The 18,609-nt window shown below is 46.6% G+C and overlaps 1 protein-coding gene across 1 annotated transcript in view; it reads right to left on the bottom strand.

Moving 5' to 3' along the window:
• The window catches only part of LOC126266891 (synaptic vesicle membrane protein VAT-1 homolog), a 63,976-nt gene that overhangs the window by 31,420 nt on the left and 13,947 nt on the right, over positions 1–18,609 (bottom strand). The window lies entirely within an intron of this gene.

Below are 18,609 nucleotides of genomic sequence, written 5' to 3'. Positions count from 1 at the left end.
GTCACGGCCATTCTTTTGTAGGGATTAGTGAAAGTCAGATTGCGTTGCGCTAAAAATATTGTGTGTCAATTTACAAAGTTGATCAGAATAAGTAAAGAGAGAAATGTCTGAGTAAGTTCAGTTCTGCTCAGCTGTTTGAAAATCAAATAACGTAAGGCGTTTATCAGCACATTCATAAAGTTCTTCAAGGGGACGTCTCGTACTACATGCCAAAAGCGGAAAACCCATGATACCTGTACATAAATTTCCACGAATCTTAATACACAGGAGTGCAAATGGAATGTATGAAACATGTTAAAGCTAGAGGGTTACAAGTGAATGCAAAGTGCACGAGAACTAAGACATACCGGTAACAGACCCATCAGATGACAAACATCTCAAACCTATTTCTAATACATTGCGTGGCTTAGTCGCCCTAGGACAGACATGCCTTAACATTTAGACATTTCAGCCGTTCCATACTGTGTAATTAGTTCACGGCTGCACATAGCCAAACATTTCAAAGCCACCCTGGGCAATTTCGTATTTGGCGTGCGACGCCTGATAAAATTGCGTGGACTATCGTCTCAGCTGTACAATTGGATTCGTGATTCCCTGACGAAGCTGACTGTTTGTAGTAACTGACGGAAAGTCAATAAAAAGTGTGTGCCGTTTCTAAAGAACGTGCTACAGGTCTTCCGCCGTTCCTAAGAGAAACGATTTAGGAGAGGAAGTGAGCAGCTCTCAGACTGCTTTCAGATGAGGCTCTCATCTGCCGTGTTCTGAACTCTTCAGACCAAAACCGATTGCAAAATGATTCAGAAAAGATCTATATTCAGCTTAAAATGGCCGTTTAAATAGTGTAAAGCGTGAGGTCATTCACAGGAGTTCGTTTAGTTTCGGTTACACGATGAATCACCAATCTCACTGCTGTAAATGCAACTAAATACTTAGGGATTACGATTACGAGTTAATTTGTAACTGTCAATGTTGGGCGGAAAGCAAACCGAACACTGCGTTTTATTGGCAGAACACTTGGAAAATGCAACAGGCCTACTAAAGTGTCTGCTTACAGTACGTTTGTTCGTTCTCTCCTGGAGCAATGCTGTGTGGTGCGGTATCCACCTAATATGCGGCTGACTGCGAACATCGAAAACGTTTCAAGGGCAGCTCGTTTTGTCTATCTCGAAATCAATGATGATGTCCCGTATGTGATATGGGAGTTGGGACGGCAATCATCAAAACAGGTGGTTTTTGCTGCGACAGACTTTTCACGAAATTTCCATCACCTACTTTCTCCTCCGTATGCGAAAATATTTCATTGACGTCCGCGTACATAGAAAAATAGTAAAGAGAAATCAGAACTCACACGGACAGATTGAAGTGTTCGTTTCTCTAGCGAGCTGTTCGCGAGTGGAACGGTAGAGAAATAGGTTGAATGTGGTTCAGTGAACCCTCTGCCGGACACTTAACTGAAGTGCATATTAGTCGTATGGATTGCTTGTCACAAGTGGCCTCAGTACTGAGCACCTGTGAGTTAAAGGATTGGAGGGACACTGACCACTTGCGGTATTTTCTGTACGTCTCAGTTTTCATAGTCTTCTGAAACCCTGGAGGTGCTTATGAACAGCAGCATTTCTGTTCACAGTAACTGAGTATTTGAATACCATCAAATGGTTAAACGGTTATGACTTATCAGATGTTCAACTGCCCAGTGGAGTATCGGACTGAGTCCAGTGAAAAAGGATTCGCTCAGCTGAAGAGGTCTTCTATTTTCCAAGATGCAGATTCACGGCTGTGGTCGCCCTATTTGATCTGTTCTAAGGACTGCTACTATTGTCAATTGTGGCATGATCACATGAACCGTAACACACTACTGTGCAACTGGTTAAAAAATACGATCCTTTCCGTTGGGACCTGCCTTGTTACTTTTGGCGTAACATTCTGCATAAATTTTGTTCTACTTTGTTTTTTTTTTAAATTCTGTTTTGCTGAGACCAAGATCTGGGAACTTCTAGTTAAATAACTTCGACAGGATTGTCTTTAAACAAAACCTGAGACTTCTACATGGCGCTGAAGATTTCTCTCAGTTTGCGAAAAACTTCGTTTACTCGACGAATTGGGTGGACTCGGGTTATTACACCGATACGGAATGTTTTGTTATCCATGGCATTTACACGGAAAAGTGCAGAATAAGAGGTGCGTAGTGCAACATTATTAAGGCCGAAGTGAAATATTCGGGAAGTAACCACAGAAATATTTTATCTAAATTTAACTTGGATAGGCAGTAATATGACGGTTGGTAAATGTTAGATGCATGATGTTATGGAGAGGAATCTCCTCTATAGGACTTCTTATTGGAAGTGTCGGACTGATGTAGTTGTTCGTCAGGGAGTTCCAAAAATTCTGGTCTAAATACACAAAAAGTGATTACTATGGTCAAACTGTAAACTTTTGAAGATGGTTTGAAAATATGGTTCTTCCAAATTCTTCCTCCAAAGAAAGTCAGTGCGATGGACAACACCATGACAGATGGGGTGTAACATCCATATATATCGTACCAAAGCGAGGATGTTGCAATGGCTGCAACAGAGGCGTGTTGCCTGTTATTAGAGCATGAGAAGTAGGCTGTATACCCTGTAATCCAAGAACAGATCTGTGAAGTCTTATCTACGAAATGGCAAAAAGAGAGAGGCCATCCAATTGTTCCTTTGCCATCAAGTGTTTCTGATTTGAGTGCGATAGAAATGGCTTCGGCGAAAGTAAGACGGTTGCTTACGAAGGGAATCATGTCAGGGAACATGTCCAAAAATAATCTGGTTAAGATTGTAATTGAATCCATTTCGTCAAACTGCTGATGATTTTAAAAGATACTGCGAGAAGGCCTAGCAACTGGAGAATTACTGGAGGTGGGGCGGTCCCGCCGAACTCGCGAAAGACGAAATTATATCGTTACTGCTGAATCTGACAGTAGCAGCAATAATGCATCATTCACGAACGAAGAATTTAATGAATGATTTATGTGAACGTACAATTCAGCATAACGAAAGTGGATAAACGCTCAAAATTTTACTGTGTTTTGTTGTCAAAATGCGAGTTTTACTACTGCGTCTAATTCTGTAATGTCTGAACTGATATAGAATTAGTAGCCAGAAGTACTAACATTGAACATTAAATTGTCTACTTCTATCCCACGAATCTTGCGAACTTGTTACACTGGTCTCAGTTTCTTCTTTCGTAAAGATGAGAAACGTTGCGGTTGACAGCGGTTACGACGGTGGCTAATAGATGACACTGTCAGCGCTGCCTTAGGCACGAATTGTATGGGAACGTGTGTTGCCTGCAGCACATTACGTTGGCGCAGACTGTTCACCCTGCTCTACCCTTCACCCTTGAGCAGAAAATGTGCTGAGAGTGTTCCTTATTCCGCTCCTCGCACTCCTCCCAGAATTCGCTCTTCTCCTTGTGAACAAATTGGTCATTTGTTTCTGCGTAGTAGATGCAGCTATTACGAACCGTGACCTTTCGGAGAGGAAATCGGGAATTCAGCAGCACAGTTGAAGCGGTTCTCCGTAAGCATTCAATTTGATTAGAATCCGCTTATATGGGACGATATCTAAAGCCTCTTGGCAATCTAAGATACCACTTTAGGGCAGCAGATGGCTCCAGCATAGTGAATACAATTCCGAATAGTCATATTGCGACAGTGTGTATTTTGAGATTAGCATTGCGGGTTCTAAATGTCAAATGCGCTAGTAGACACATTTCGACAACTGCGAAATCCATTGCACACATCTGCTTTGTAATGCTTCCAAGTGCTCCCAGTTTATACGTTCAATACTGTGCCCTGTCGCACAATGGATACACTCAATCCTGCTTACAGCAGGTGTAACTTAAATTGCCAAGGTCGCTACCAGGTCCTAACACGGAATAAACATACGCACCTGGAAATTGAAATAAATACACCGTGAATTCATTGTCCCAGGAAGGGGAAACTTTATTGACACATTCCTGGGGTCAGATACATCACATGATCACACTGACAGAACCACAGGCACATAGACACAGGCAACAGAGCATGCACAATGTCGGCACTAGTACAGTGTATATCCACCTTTCACAGCAATGCAGGCTGCTATTCTCCCATGGAGACGATCGTAGAGATGCTGGATGTAGTCCTGTGGAACGGCTTGCCATGCCATTTCCACCTGGCGCCTCAGTTGGACCAGCGTTCGTGCTGCACGTGCAGACCGCGTGAGACGACGCTTCATCCAGTCCCAAACATGCTCAAAGGGGGACAGATCCGGAGATCTTGCTCGCCAGGGTAGTTGACTTACACCTTCTAGAGCACGTTGGGTGGCACGGGATACATGCGGACGTGCATTGTCCTGTTGGAACAGCAAGTTCCTTTGCCTGTCAAGGAATGGTAGAACGATGGGTTCGATGACGGTTTGGATGTACCGTGCACTATTCAGTGTCCCCTCGACGATCACCAGAGGTGTACGGGCAGTGTAGGAGATCGCTCCCCACACCATGATGCCGGGTGTTGGCCCTGAGTGCCTCGGTCGTATGCAGTCATGCTTGTGGCGCTCACCTGCACGGCGCCAAACACGCATACGACCCTCATTGGCACCAAGGCAGAAGCGACTCTCATCGCTGAAGATGACGTCTCCATTCGTCACTCCATTCATGCCTGTCGCGACACTACTGGAGGCGGGCTGCACGATGTTCATGGAGACGGTTGCGAATGGTCCTCGCCGATACCCCAGGAGCTACAGTGTCCCTAATTTGCTGGGAAGTGGCGGTGCGGTCCCCTACGGCACTGCGTAGGATCCTACGGTCTTGGCGTGCATCCGTGCGTCGCTGCGGTCCGGTCCCAGGTCGACGGACACGTGCACCTTCCGCCGACCACTGGCGACAACATCGATGTACTGTGGAGACCTCACGCTCCACGTGTTGAGCAATTCGGTGGTACGTCCACCCGGCCTCCCGCATGCCCACTATACGCCCTCGCTCAAAGTCCGTCAACTGCACATACGGTTCACGTCCACGCTGTCGCGGCATGCTAGCAGTGTTGAAGACTGCGATGGAGCTCCGTATGCCACGGCAAACTGGCTGACACTGACGGCGGCGGTGCACAAATGCTGCGCAGCTAGCGCCATTCGACGGCCAACACCGCGGTTCCTGGTGTGTCCGCTGTGCCGTGCGTGTGATCATTGCTTGTACAGCCCTCTCGCAGTGTCCGGAGCAAGTGTGGTGGGTCTGACACACCGGTGTCAATGTGTTCTTTTTCCGTTTCCAGGAGTGTATATAAATTGTAAGGAAATTATGGTACTTACACCCCCTTTACAACAATACTGATTTGCTAATTGTTTACGGTGAATGGTCAGGACCAAAGGCCAGACGATCGTTTTTGATATACGACTCAGAGACTATCTATGGCAGTTCGCTGTGTCCGCCGCTAACGAGGGTTCGTTTTTCGAGCGGAATCTTCTCCACACGTGTTCGCATACCAAGCATTTGTATCAACCAATTAAGATCGAGTATCTCTCACCACACTACATTAACTTCCTACAGTGAGTTGACAAATGTCATGGAAGACCTAATATCGTATCTGATCTCCGTTTGCCCGGTGTAATGCATCACCTATGTGACACGGACACAAGTAGTTTCAAAGTCCCACATAGAAATATTGAGCCATGGTCTCTACAGCCGTGTAACTACGAAGAAGTTGACATTGCAAGATTTTGCGCACGAACTGACCTGTCCATTATGTTGATGCTATTAATATCGGGCGCTCTGCGTGGACAAATCATTCGCTCGAATTGTCAAGATTGTCTCAAATAACAAACAATTGCGGCCCGGTGACATGACATCGTTGTTTGGAAACAAAGTCCATGAATTGCTGCAAATTTTCTCCACGTAGCTGAACATTGCCATTTGTAGTCAATGATCGGTTCAGTTAGGTCAGAGAATGTAGTCCATTCCATGTAAATGCAGCTCGCACCATTATGGAGCCACCACCAGCTTTCACAGTGCCTTGTTGATTCCATCACACACAGCTCTTACGAACTGAAATCTGGACTAATCCGAGTAGGTCACGGTTTTCTAGGCGTCTCGGATCCAGCCGTTATGTTCACGAGCCCAGAGTAGCGCTGCAGGCGATGTTAGCAAAGGAACTCGCTTCGTTCGTCTGTCGTCACAGCCCTTTCTCTGCACTGTCGTAACTGGTACTTCCGTCGTACATCCCACATAGAATTCTGAGGTTCTTTCACGCACTGTTGCTTGTCTGTTAGCACTGATAACTAAGCAAACACCGCTGATCTGTGAAGTGGAGAACTTTGGCCGTTTCGTTGTCTATGGTGAGAGGTAACGCCTGAAACATGGTATTCACCGCACAATTGCCACTGCGGATCTAAACAGATTTCCTTATCGATTTCCGAAAAGGAATATCCCAGGCATCTCACTAACTACGATTCCGCGTAGAAAGTCTGAATTCCCACCGTGCCGCCATAATCATGTCTGAAACCTGTGCACACGAATCACCTGATTGGAAGTAACAGCTCCAACAATGCACTGCCCTTTTATACCTTTAATAACAGGTACTACCGCCATTTGTGTGTGATTCGTTGTCTCGTGACTTGTTACCTCCGCTACTACTTCCGCTACACTTGTTACTTTGGTTGTTTTTGGAGTTAAAAGGACCACTGTGCAAAGTCGTCAATCACTTCATCCTCTTTGTATCGAACCAAGCGCAATCCTCAGGTGAAGGATAGGAAACGAAAATCGTGGGGAGCCCAGATGCAGCAGATACAAAAGACAGATACAAGTATGAGAGGAGTGAGAGGCAGTAAGGTGGGCCGGCCACTCTTTCCTGAACTCAGCTGGAGGTTGCCAGAACATGGTACGCAGTGGTCCGTTACGCTGAGAGGAAGAGCACCACAGACAAAATTTTAGTTGGGAAAAACCTTTAGTGAGAGATGTAGCAGCCAGGCCGGACCACCGTGCAGGGACCCCAGTTGGTGCCCCTCAAATACCTGAGGCAGACAATGAGGCTGAAGTGCCTTACCTCACAGGCGACTAAAAACCACTTCATGGGTGGAAAGTAAAACTGGTTGACCGCTCTGGCGCCGCAGCTATCAGAGGTACCGCTTCTAGTCTCCAGCAGTTCGCTAGTTTCCAATGCTCTCTCAGCACGTTTACAATATGGAGAATATACTTTTTAGTTTCAATTACACTTTCTAAATAATGATTTCAGTAGGTTTTACAGTGGAGGGTACATGACTTTAGTTCCTCTTCCTACTGTAGTTCAACAGCATGCGGTATGAAATGTCACTAACAATCATGGTGATTTCTTTAAATACAGGGTTACTCAGAAAAAGTTTTGAGTATTACAGAAACATTGCACATATCTCTGGATAGAGGAAAGTTGTGTGTTCATACAGACTATCCATAAATTCACCATGAACATGTGTTGCTCAAGAAACCCCGAAGCAGTGATCTATTTCCACACATGAACTAACAAGTCTCAATTTGAATCGACAGCTTCAATGATTCAGTTTCTATGATATTGAAGAGCAGCTCCCACAGATAAGACTGTCTTATGTAGGCCCAGAGAAAAAATCGGAACCTGTGACGTTGGTTGGTTGGTTGGTTTAAGGAGGGGGAGGGGGGGGGCAAGGGACCAAACTACGAGGACACTGCCCCTTGTTCCCAGTAGAACAATTGACCAAGGGAAAATAGAAAACGAAGACATACGGTACAACAGAAGAAAGGATGAACCAGAACGACAGGAGGACAACAAACACTACAATGGACAAAACAGAACAAGAAAACCAGACATGAGGAACAGGGAGAAGAGATTAAAAACAAGAAAGCACTTTACCATGACTTGCTGACCATGAGAATAAAAATGAAGCCAGCCATTCTGCAACACATTAAAATCTGCACCCTAAAAGCCCTAGGGTGGATTACATAGAGGGACACACACAGAACTCAGATTAAATGATAAAACCCACTCTTACGATTAAAACTTAAAACTAAAGCTGATGTTGAGGCATTGTCGCCCAACACCGAAGGTAGGGTGCAGCGCACAGCGGCTAAAAGTGTACAGTCCAGAAAGAGATGGACGACTGAGCCACAGTGACACAGAGTGTCGCTAGAGAGGTAACCATGTGTGAACCACGTATGGCCAATGCAGAGCTGAGAAAGGACAACTTATTTCCTACAAGAAACCTACAGGGAAGACATCCACACATTCAGTGTCCATAACAAGCAGTTTTGTGCATACTGTTATGCCCCTGTCTGTAAAACCCAGAAAACCTTGCAGCTTAAGACAGAATGGAGGTCAGTTTCAGAGATGCCCATATTCAGAAACGGTTTGCTCGTAGCCTGTTTGGCCAGCATCTCAAGTTCGTTGCCTGGGATTCCGACTTGTCCTGGGGTCCACACAAACACCACTGAACTACTGGACCGTTCCAGGGCAGAGATGGACTCCTGGATGTTCTCTACCAAAGGATGGTGATAACATTAGTCGACAGCTTGTAAGCTACTCAGATGGAACAGAGAAGAAATGACTCACCAGAATAGGAACAAAAAATGGCTCTGACCACTATGGGACTCAACTGCTGAGGTCATAAGTCCCCTAGAACTTCGAACTACTTGAACCTAACTAACCTAAGGACAACACACACATCCATGCCCGAGGCAGGATTCAAACCTGCGACCATAGCGGTCGCGCGGTTCCGGACTAGCGCCAGAACCGATCGGCCACCAGCTGCCGACAGAATAGGAACAGATGCACTGAAGTGCACTAGGTATGGCCCCAAGTTCTGCAGTGAATACACTGCAGCCATTGGTCAAGGAATGCTGTTCAATATGATCTCTGGACGTAGGCAAAGCCAACATTACCATAAGCCATCGAGCCGTCTGTGTAAACGACTTCAGAGCCCTGGTACAAGTCAAGAATTGAGAGGAAGTGACAGTGGGGTTAACGGAGTCCTTAGGGCGATGCAAAAGGTCCACACAAAGCTTCGGTCGAGGTGCATACCACGGAAGTATGCGTGAATGGACCTCAAGTAGGTCGTACAGGGAAAGATCCAGTTTGGAGAGAGGGGCTCGCACGCCAAACGCAATCGTGTACCCTGACCTGGGCCGTCAATGCAGGAGATGAACTGCCGGAAGTGGAAAAAAAGACAGTAATTTGGATGCTCAGGAGAGCTATGAATTTGTGCAACATAAATAGCGAGCACTTAGGCATGTCAGATCCGCAATGGAGGGACTCCAGCCTCCACCAGGACCGTGGTCACCGGAAATTTTTTAAAAGCTCCCGTCGCTAGTTGAACGCGACAGTGGTGCACTGGGTCGAGTAAATAGCGCTGAGGGCGCCGCAAAACCGTAAACCAGACACTTAGTAAAGGCGGGATTGAACAATGGCTTTGCAGAGCTGCAGCAGCGTAGAGCTATCTGAACCCCAGTTGAAGTTGGTCAGGCAGCGCAGAGCACTGATGTGCTGCCAGCACTCCTGATTAAACTGGAGAAGGTGAGGTAGACAAGTCAGTTGGGTGTCGGAAACCAGTCCTAAGAATCGATACGTCTCCACTACAGTGAGTGGATCGTCATTAAGATAAACTTCAGGTTCGGGATGAACAGTACAATGCCGACAGAAGTTCACGACACACGACTTCACGACTGAAAACGAAGCCAGACGCTAGAGCACACGACTGCGCCTTGTGAATTGGCTCCCTGTAGGCGTCGCTCAGCTTCACCCGTCCTGGAACAGCCATATGAAATGCTGAAGTCCTCCACATACATAGAAGGGAAGACGGACGGCCTTAACAGTTGCTGCAAGGCCGTTAATGGCTACTAAAAAAGACAATACAGAGCCCTGCCAAACGCCATTCTCCTGACGACGGGGGGCGGGGAAATAGAAGGCATGGGAGGCACCGACTTGTTGGACATGGAAAGTACAGAGAGACAGGAAGTTGATAACCTTTTTGCTATGGTTTTAGGGCGCAAAACTGCTATGGTCATTAGCGCCCCGTCTGTGTCGTAGGGAAAGCTAAAAGAAAAAACGAAACTGGAAACCAGCACCAACGGGAACGAAACAAAAAAATGGAGAAACTAAAAACAGAAGGAAAGCTTAAAAACTACTATAGAAGGGATTGGTTGCCCCAAAAAGAGCTTCAAATGACTGACATCTCACTGGCACTAAAACTCGAGAACGCGATCGGCTGAGCGCGTGTCAACTGCTAAAAATGGAATATATATCAGACGACAGCTGTAGAAGGGCGCGTAACGGAGTAAAATAGGGGTACTCAAGTGAAAGGTGTCTTACCGTCCACAGCTGAGAGCAGTGGGGACAGAGTGGGGAGGGTCGCCGCTTAACAGATGTCGATGGCTAAAAAGACAGTGCCCTATCCGTAGTCTAGCTAAAATTACCTCCTCCCGACGACGCTTTCGGGAGGAAGAGGTCCAAACACAGGGAAGAGCTTTCACGTCCCGTAATTTGTTATTGGGAAGTGTCGACCAATGTGCATGCCCTAAAAAATTATAAAGTAATGTTCCAGATTACGAAATGGCACCTAGTTAGAAACAGTCAGTACCCTCCAGGCACAAAAATTGCTGCGTGCTTCACTGCTACACACCTTCCCTGTCCAGGTGAAAGCGCACCGCACTTTAAATTTCTCACGTTTATATACGCTCCCTCGACGGACTGTCCGAAGAGGAAATTCAATTGCGTCGACACCTTTCTGAATAATGAAAGAGTTGGCCATGGAGAAGTCGTGACCATCAGACCGAGAAACAACAAGGAACTGTGGCAACGATGGAAGAACTGTGTGGCTGAGACTCGTTGAACTTATGAGCAGACATAGAAGATGAAACCATTGCGGAAGTATCCCCATGAGTACCAGCGTCACCAATGGCGCGCTCCTCCCTTGTGGGGGCCCTCTCTGAGGGCACTCCCGCCTTAGGTGATTATTCACACCTCATGTCACACCTCCCGAGAAATGGATGGAGGGACCAATCGGCACTTTCAGAAGGTATCAGCTCGGGTAATCACCCCTCCCTGGGCCTGGCTGTTACCAGGGGGTATGTACATGTCCCACCTGTCTACCTGGGGCGGGGAATAACGCGTTACCCTGTCACCAGCTATGCATGGAAATGCATGGGTCGGCCTTCAGACATGCACAGCGAGGAAAAAAGAGAAAGAGGAAAAAACAAAGAAAGGAAAAGGAAAGAAGAGATCTCAAACGCCGTAGCGGAGAAAAGAGTAGAGAGAAGAGGTAAGGAAAAGAGGAGGGCAAAGGAAGGACATTCACTTGCAAGCAGAGAAAGCGACGAATGTGTTATATTTTCGAGCGTCCATCTCCCAGAGGGGGAGAAAGCGAAGGAAAGAGGCGGAGGTCAGGGGGAGGGTGAATATGGGGATGGGGAAGGATGTGGAAAGGGAAGCTATGCAGCCCGGAAAAGGAGGGCCACATGAGTTCGGGTCCCGTGCTCGCTACGCACGTATCCACAGAAGATTGTGGACCCCCTTGGGGAAGGGGAGGGGGTGAAATAATCTGTAGCGGACTCCAGATACGCCGCTCATACTATTTGGCAAGGATATGATGTCGCCAGGTCGTGTAGTATGCTTTACGTAAGTCAAAAAAGACGGCAGCCAGGTGTTGGCGTCTGGAAAATGCTGTTCAGATGGTAGACCTGAGGGACACCAGATTATCAATGGTAGAGCGAACCTGGCGGAAGCACCCCTGACGGAGCCAGGAGACCGGGTGACTCCAGCACCCAACCCAATCGCCGACACAGGATACATTCCAGCAGGTTACAGATAACGTTGGTGAGGCTGATTGGCCGATAGCCATCCACATCAAGCGGATTGTTCCTGGTTGTTAGCACCAGAATTATAGTGCTCTCCCGCCATTGCAGCGGGAAGATGTCATTGCACCAAATCTGGATTAAGATGAGATATCGCTTGTCAGATAAGATCTTTAACCATCTGACCAGATCCGATCTGGCCCAGGAGCTGTGTTGGGGCAATGTGCAAGGGTGCTGAGGGGCTCCACTCTAAATCGGGCGTTATTGGGCCCACTGGCGTGTAGTGAACGAGAGGACTTTTCATCCGCCGTTTGAGGGTGCGAAAGACGGGGGGGGGGGAGGGGGGGGGGAGGGGGGGGGAAGGGGGTATTCCTCCAATGCAGAGGCTCGAGCACAGTGCTCAGCAAAGTGCCTGGAACTTGTGTCTGCGTCAGTAGAGAGCACGCCATTGATGTTAACACCAGGGACACCTGTTGGGGTCTGGGACCAAAGAAGACGTCTGATCTTGTCCAGACTTGGGAAGGTGACGTATGACACACAATGGTCGAGACTAACCTCTCCCAACACCCCTGTTTCCGTCGTTTTATAAGCTGGTGAATTCGGGCACGGAGCCGCTACAAAGTTATTAGGTGCACTAGGGAATGGTGCCACTTATGTCACTGTAGAGCTCGCCAACACACTAATTGCCTCAGCAACTTCCGACACCCACCAAGGGACTGTCTTTCGCCAGGGCACTCTAAAGAAAGAGAGTTCCCGTTTCCACCGCAGAAACGATCGTTTCAGTTGCCTGCTCAACGACAACGTCGATGGCACCATGTGGGGGAGAATCCGCGATAACACAGTAGGTGAAGGCTTCCCAGTCGGCCCTGTTTGAAGCCCAACTGGGTAGGCGCTCATGGGCATGACATCAGGGTAGTGGCAGGAAGATGGTGAAGTGGTCACTACCACACAGGTCGTCATGTGCTCTCCAGTGGATTTATGGGAGAAGGCCTGGGCTGCAGATTGATAAAGCGATGGCCGAGTAATTACCATGAGCCACACTGAAATGTGTGGTGGCCTCAGTATTTAAGGAGGCAGAGGTCGACGTCGAGTTGGGACCCGAAATTTTCTACCTCTGCTACAGCCAGTAAGCATGGTGCTACTCCATGAGGATTTTATGGGCGTTAAAATCTCTCAGAAGTAGGAAACTATTAGGAAGTTGGTGAATCAGTGCAGCCAATACATTCAGGGGTACCGCACCATCTGGAGGAGACTTTTTTGCTCATCAGTCTACTGACTGGTTTGATGCGGCCCGCCACGAATTCCTTTCCTGTGCCAACCTCTTCATCTCAGAGTAGCACTTGCAACCTACATCCTCAATTATTTGCTTGATGTATTCCAATCTGTATTCCTCTACAGTTTTTGCCCTCTACAGTTCCCTCTAGTACCATGGAAGTCATTCCCTCATGTCTTAGCAGATGTCCTATCATCCTGTCCCTTCTCCTTATCAGTGTTTTCCACATATTCCTTTCCTCTCCGATTCTGCGTAGATCCTCCTCATTCCTTACCTTATCAGTCCACCTAATTTTCACCATTCGTCTATAGCACCACATCTCAAATGCTTCGATTCTCATCTGTTCCCGTTTTCCCACAGTCCATGTTTCACTACCATACAATGCTGTACTCCAGACGTACATCCTCAGAAATTTCTTCCTCAAATTAAGGCCGGTATTTGATATTAGTAGACTTCTCTTGGCCAGAAATGGCTTTTTTGCCATAGCGAGTCTGCTTTTGATGTCTTCCTTGCTCCGTCCGTCATTGGTTATTTTACTGCCTAGGTAGCAGAATTCCTTAACTTCATTGACTTCGTGACCATCAATCCTGATGTTAAGTTTCTCGCTGCTCTCATTTCTACTACTTCTCATTACCTTCGTCTTTCTCCGATTTACTCTCAAACCATACTGTGTACTCATTAGACTGTTCATTACGTTCAGCAGATCATTTAATTATTCTTCACTTTCACTCAGGATAGCAATGTCATCATCGAATCGAATCACTGACATCCTTTCACCTTTTAATTCCACTCCTGAACCTTTCTTTTATTTCCATCATTGCTTCCTCGATGTACAGATTGAAGATTAGGGGCGAAAGGCTACAGCCTTTTCTTACTCCCTTCTTAATACGAGCACTTCGTTCTTGATCGTCCACTCTTATTATTCCCTCTTGGTTGTTGTACATATTGTATATGACCCGTCTCTCCCTATAGCTTACCCCTACTTTTTTCAGTATCTCGAACAGCTTGCACCATTTTATATTGTCGAACGCTTTTTCCAGGCCGACAAATCCTATGAACGTGTCTTTATTTTTCTTTAGCCTTGCTTCCATTATTAGCCGTAACGTCAGAATTGCTTATCTCGTGCCTTTACTTTTCCTAAAGCCAAACTGATCGTCACCTAGCGCATTCTCAATTTTCTTTTCCATTCTTCTGTATATTATTCTTGTAAGCAGCTTCCATGCATGAGCTGTTAAGCTGATTGTACGATAATTCTCGCACTTGTCAGCTCTTGCCGTCTTCGGAATTGTGTGGATGATGCTTTTCCCAAAGTCAGATGGTATGTCGCCAGACTCATATTCTACACACCAACGTGAATAGTCGTTTTGTTGGCACTTCCCCTAATGATTTTAGAAATTCTGATGTAATGTTATCTATCTCTTCTGCCTTATTTGACCGTAAGTCCTCCAAAGCTCTTTTAAATTCCGATTCTAATACTGGATCCCCTATCTCTTCTAAATCTACGCCTGTTTCTTCTTCTATCACATCAGACAAATTGTCACCCTCATAGAGGCTTTCAATGTATTCTTTCCACCTATCTGCTCTCCTCTGCATTTAACATTGGAATAATTCCCGTTGCACTCTTAATGTTACCACCGTTGCTTTTAATGTCACCAAAGGTTGTTTTGACTTTCCTGTATGCTGAGTCTGTCTTTCCGACAATCATATCTTTTTCGATGTCTTCACATTTTTCCTGCAGCCATTTCGTCTTAACTTCCCTGCACTTCCTATTTATTTCATTCCTGAGCGACTTTTATTTCTGTATTCCTGATTTTCCCGGAACATGTTTGTACTTCCTCCTTTCATCAATCAACTGAAGTATTTCTTCTGTTACCCATGGTTTCTTCGCAGCTACCTTCTTTGTACCTATGTTTTCCTTCCCAACTTCTGTGATGGCCCTTTTTAGAGATGTCCATTCCTCTTCAACTGTACTGCCTACTGCGCTATTCCTTATTGCTGTATCTATAGCGTTAGAGAACTTCAAACGTATCTCGTCATTCCTTAGAACTTCCGTATCCCACTTCTTAGCGTATTGTTTCTTCCTGACTAATGTCTTTAACTTCAGCCTACTCTTCATCACTACTATATTGTGATCTGAGTCTATATCTGCTCCTGGGTACGCATTACAATCCAATATCTGATTTCGGAATCTGTCTGACCATGATGTAATCTAATTGAAATCTTCCCGTATCTCCCGGCCTTTTCGAAGTATACCTCCTCCTCTTGTGATTCTTGAGCAGGGTATTCGCTATTACTAGCTGAAACTTGTTACCGAACTCAATTAGTCTTTCTCCTCTTTCATTCCTTGTCCCAAGCCCATATTCTCCTGTAACCTTTTCTTTTACTCCTTCCCCTACAACTGCATTCCAGTCGCCCATGACTATTAGATTTTCGTCCCCCTTTACATACTGCATTACCCTTTCAATATCCTCATACACTTTCTCTATCTGTTCATCTTCAGCTTGCGACGTCGGCATGTATACCTGAACTATCGTTGTCGGTGGTGGTTTGCTGTCGATTCTCATTAGAACAACCTGGTCACTTAACTGTTCACAGTAACACACCCTCTGCCCTACCTTCCTATTCATAACGAATCCTACACCTATTATACCATTTTCTGCTGCTGCTGTTGACATTACCCGATACTGATCTGACCAGAAATCCTTGTCTTCCTTCCACTTCACTGACCCCAACTATATCTAGATTGAGCCTTTGCATTTCCCTTTTCATATTTTCTAGTTTCCCTACCACGTTCAAGCTTCTGACATTCCATGCCCCGACTCTTAGAACATTATCCTTTCGTTGACTATTCAATCTTTTTCTCATGGTAACCTCCCATTGGAAGTCCCCTCCCGGAGGTCCGAATAGGGGACTATTCCGGAATCTTTTGCCAATGGAGAGATGATCATGACACTTCTTTAACTACCGGCCACATGTCCTGTGGATACACGTTACGTGTCTTTAATGCAGCGGCTTCCATTGCCTTCTGCATCCTCATGTCGTTGGTCATCGCTGATTCTTCCGCCTTTAGGGGCAATTTCCCACCCCTAGGACAAGAGTGGCTTGAACCTCTATCCCCTCCTCCGCCGTCTTTGACAAGGCCGTTGGCAGAATGAGGCTCACTTCTTATGCCTGAAGTCTTCGGCCGCTAATGCTGATTATCAAAATTTAGGCAGTGGCGGGGATCGAACCCGGGACCGAAGACTTTTTGATTATGAATCGAAGACGCTACCCCTAGACCACTGGCTCAAATGTATATATACATTTCAAACAGTAATTTCTTGCATCATAAGTAACCTGACAGCCATAGCTTGAAGTGTTGTTTGAAGGGGCAAAGGTTCACTACATACCGAGTTCAGCACAAACTCAAACTCATCCTGACACTATTATATTAGCTTCAGTTCCTTTAATATCCCCTGTAGCTGTGAAGGGCAGGGGTCCACATTGCTGGGAACCAGGTTTTCTTGAGGGCAATGCAGAAAGCATGTGCAAAGCTTAACAGTTGTCATAGCTCAGCCATAGGGTGGAAAAAACCGCCGAAACTCCATGGAGGATAACATGCTCGTGATGCTGGGAAGGCATGCAACACTTGCCTCCTAGTCTACACGTGAGTGTCGACCTGATTCCTCTGTCTTATTTCCTGAACAGGATATATCCATTGTGACGTAAAATCTGGCGTGATCTATATCCTCACAGACGCCAGATACTTCACCTCATCCCCAACACACAGCTCATAGGCAGTGGTGGTGTAGGAGCCACCGAAATTCCCTTCGTCTTGGGAGTCTTCTTTCTGGATCTCTCACTGATCCTTGGGGTTCTCTGACTGAGAAGGCTTTACTGATTCACTCTGTGGGGCTGAGGATTATAGTGAAACCCTATGACCAGCTGCACTGTGCACTTCAGCCACTGGTTGGTGTCATGTTTCCCACTAGCAGAACCTGGGAAGTCAGTGACCCAAAGGACCCCGTCCTAGTGAGAGGAGCCGAAGAATACTTATGCTTTCTCTGGGTGAGAAGTGGGGACTGGTGTCCCTGATGGTTTGGGGGGGGGGTGACTGTTTCTAATATAGGTGCTGTGGGAGCAACAGGGAGGGAAGTGCCCCACCATCAAGGGGCTGGTGGGGTTTTCTGGCTCAGTGTCAAGTGGAACTTGCAGAACTAATGGGACTACAGCGGTTCTCTTAGTGGCAGTGTACGAGGTCATAGACACAGGCTGTAGGTGCTCAAATTCCTCTTAGCCTCATTTTAGCTCCATCAGTCTATGGTCTTATTCCATGATTTTCCTTTCTCACTGTAAAATCCTGCATTCTAGTGAGCAAGGGGAATGATGCTATCTGCAATTGATACAGATGGAAGGCATGTCACATGGAGTATTAGGATGGGATGGACATCACTATCATGACTTATGATGCTGGAAGTACAATGGGAAGACATATGGCCAAACAGCACTTAAAGCACCACATTATGGGAAAGATATACGTCTTGACATCATAGACCTTGACCTTGTTGGGTAATGTGTCCCCATTGAAGGCTAAGATAAAGGCCTCCGTGGCAACCTGAATATCCCTCATACCCAACGGACACACTGGATGAAATAAACTAAGTCGCTCTAAATTGGCGCGCAGCTCGTTGTCAGACTAGAAAACATTCATATGGAATATAATTCCCTGGACAATATTTAAGGTCTTATGAGATGTTATAGTAACTGAAACATCCCCAGCTTGTCACATGAGAGTAACGCCTGTGACTGGGCAGAGGATGCTGTTTTTATCTGGACTGACCCTGACCGCATTTTGGACAAGCCCTCCACCTCCCCAAACTTTTCCTCTAACTGCTCTACAAAAAACAGGCTTCATCAAGACGAGGGAGCCCCCATCAACTCTCATACATACGAGGTACTGAGGTGAATAAGGTTCACTGCCATCCTTAGCCTGGCATTCCACCCATGGTGTGGCCATAGATGTGAACGATTTGCATTGTACTGAGACTGTAAGCTTAGAGACTGCTGGCATTTGATCACTAGTAAGTGATGACATGGCATGCTTCATTGCGCATTATCCACCCAATTCCACCGACTGACCAGGGGCCCTCCCCACCGGCACCTCCCAGGTGCAGCAAAGGCCACCTCGCAGGATGGCCATTGCCAGGAGTCCCGATGCCTCAGGGGGATGGGAATCTACCCCTTGGTGCGGGGAGTTAAGGGTGCAGGGATCAGCAGAGCGATCCCCTTGTAGTCTGGGGGCTACAAGAAACAGGGTACACAGTGACCCCAGCACAATGGACTTGCTACTCTGCTGGATGTGAGGTTCAAAGAATTCCATGGTCATCAGTGCAGAAAACTACTTTAGCAGGATTTCAATGCCACGACGAAGTGGGCTAAAGATCTAGACGCATGATGCGCTATGGAAGGCGCCCTTCCCCAATTGGCTCACATTTTGGAAATTTTAGGGTCAAGCCCTACAGGGAACCAACGCAAAGGCCGCAATGTGAGTCCTCTTAGTC

This window comes from Schistocerca gregaria, chromosome 4 (assembly GCF_023897955.1).
Source record: "Schistocerca gregaria isolate iqSchGreg1 chromosome 4, iqSchGreg1.2, whole genome shotgun sequence".
Classification (NCBI taxonomy): Eukaryota; Metazoa; Arthropoda; class Insecta; order Orthoptera; family Acrididae; genus Schistocerca; species Schistocerca gregaria.
The sequence above is the reverse complement of the archived record's forward strand: the minus strand, read 5'-3'. Positions and strand labels throughout refer to the sequence as shown.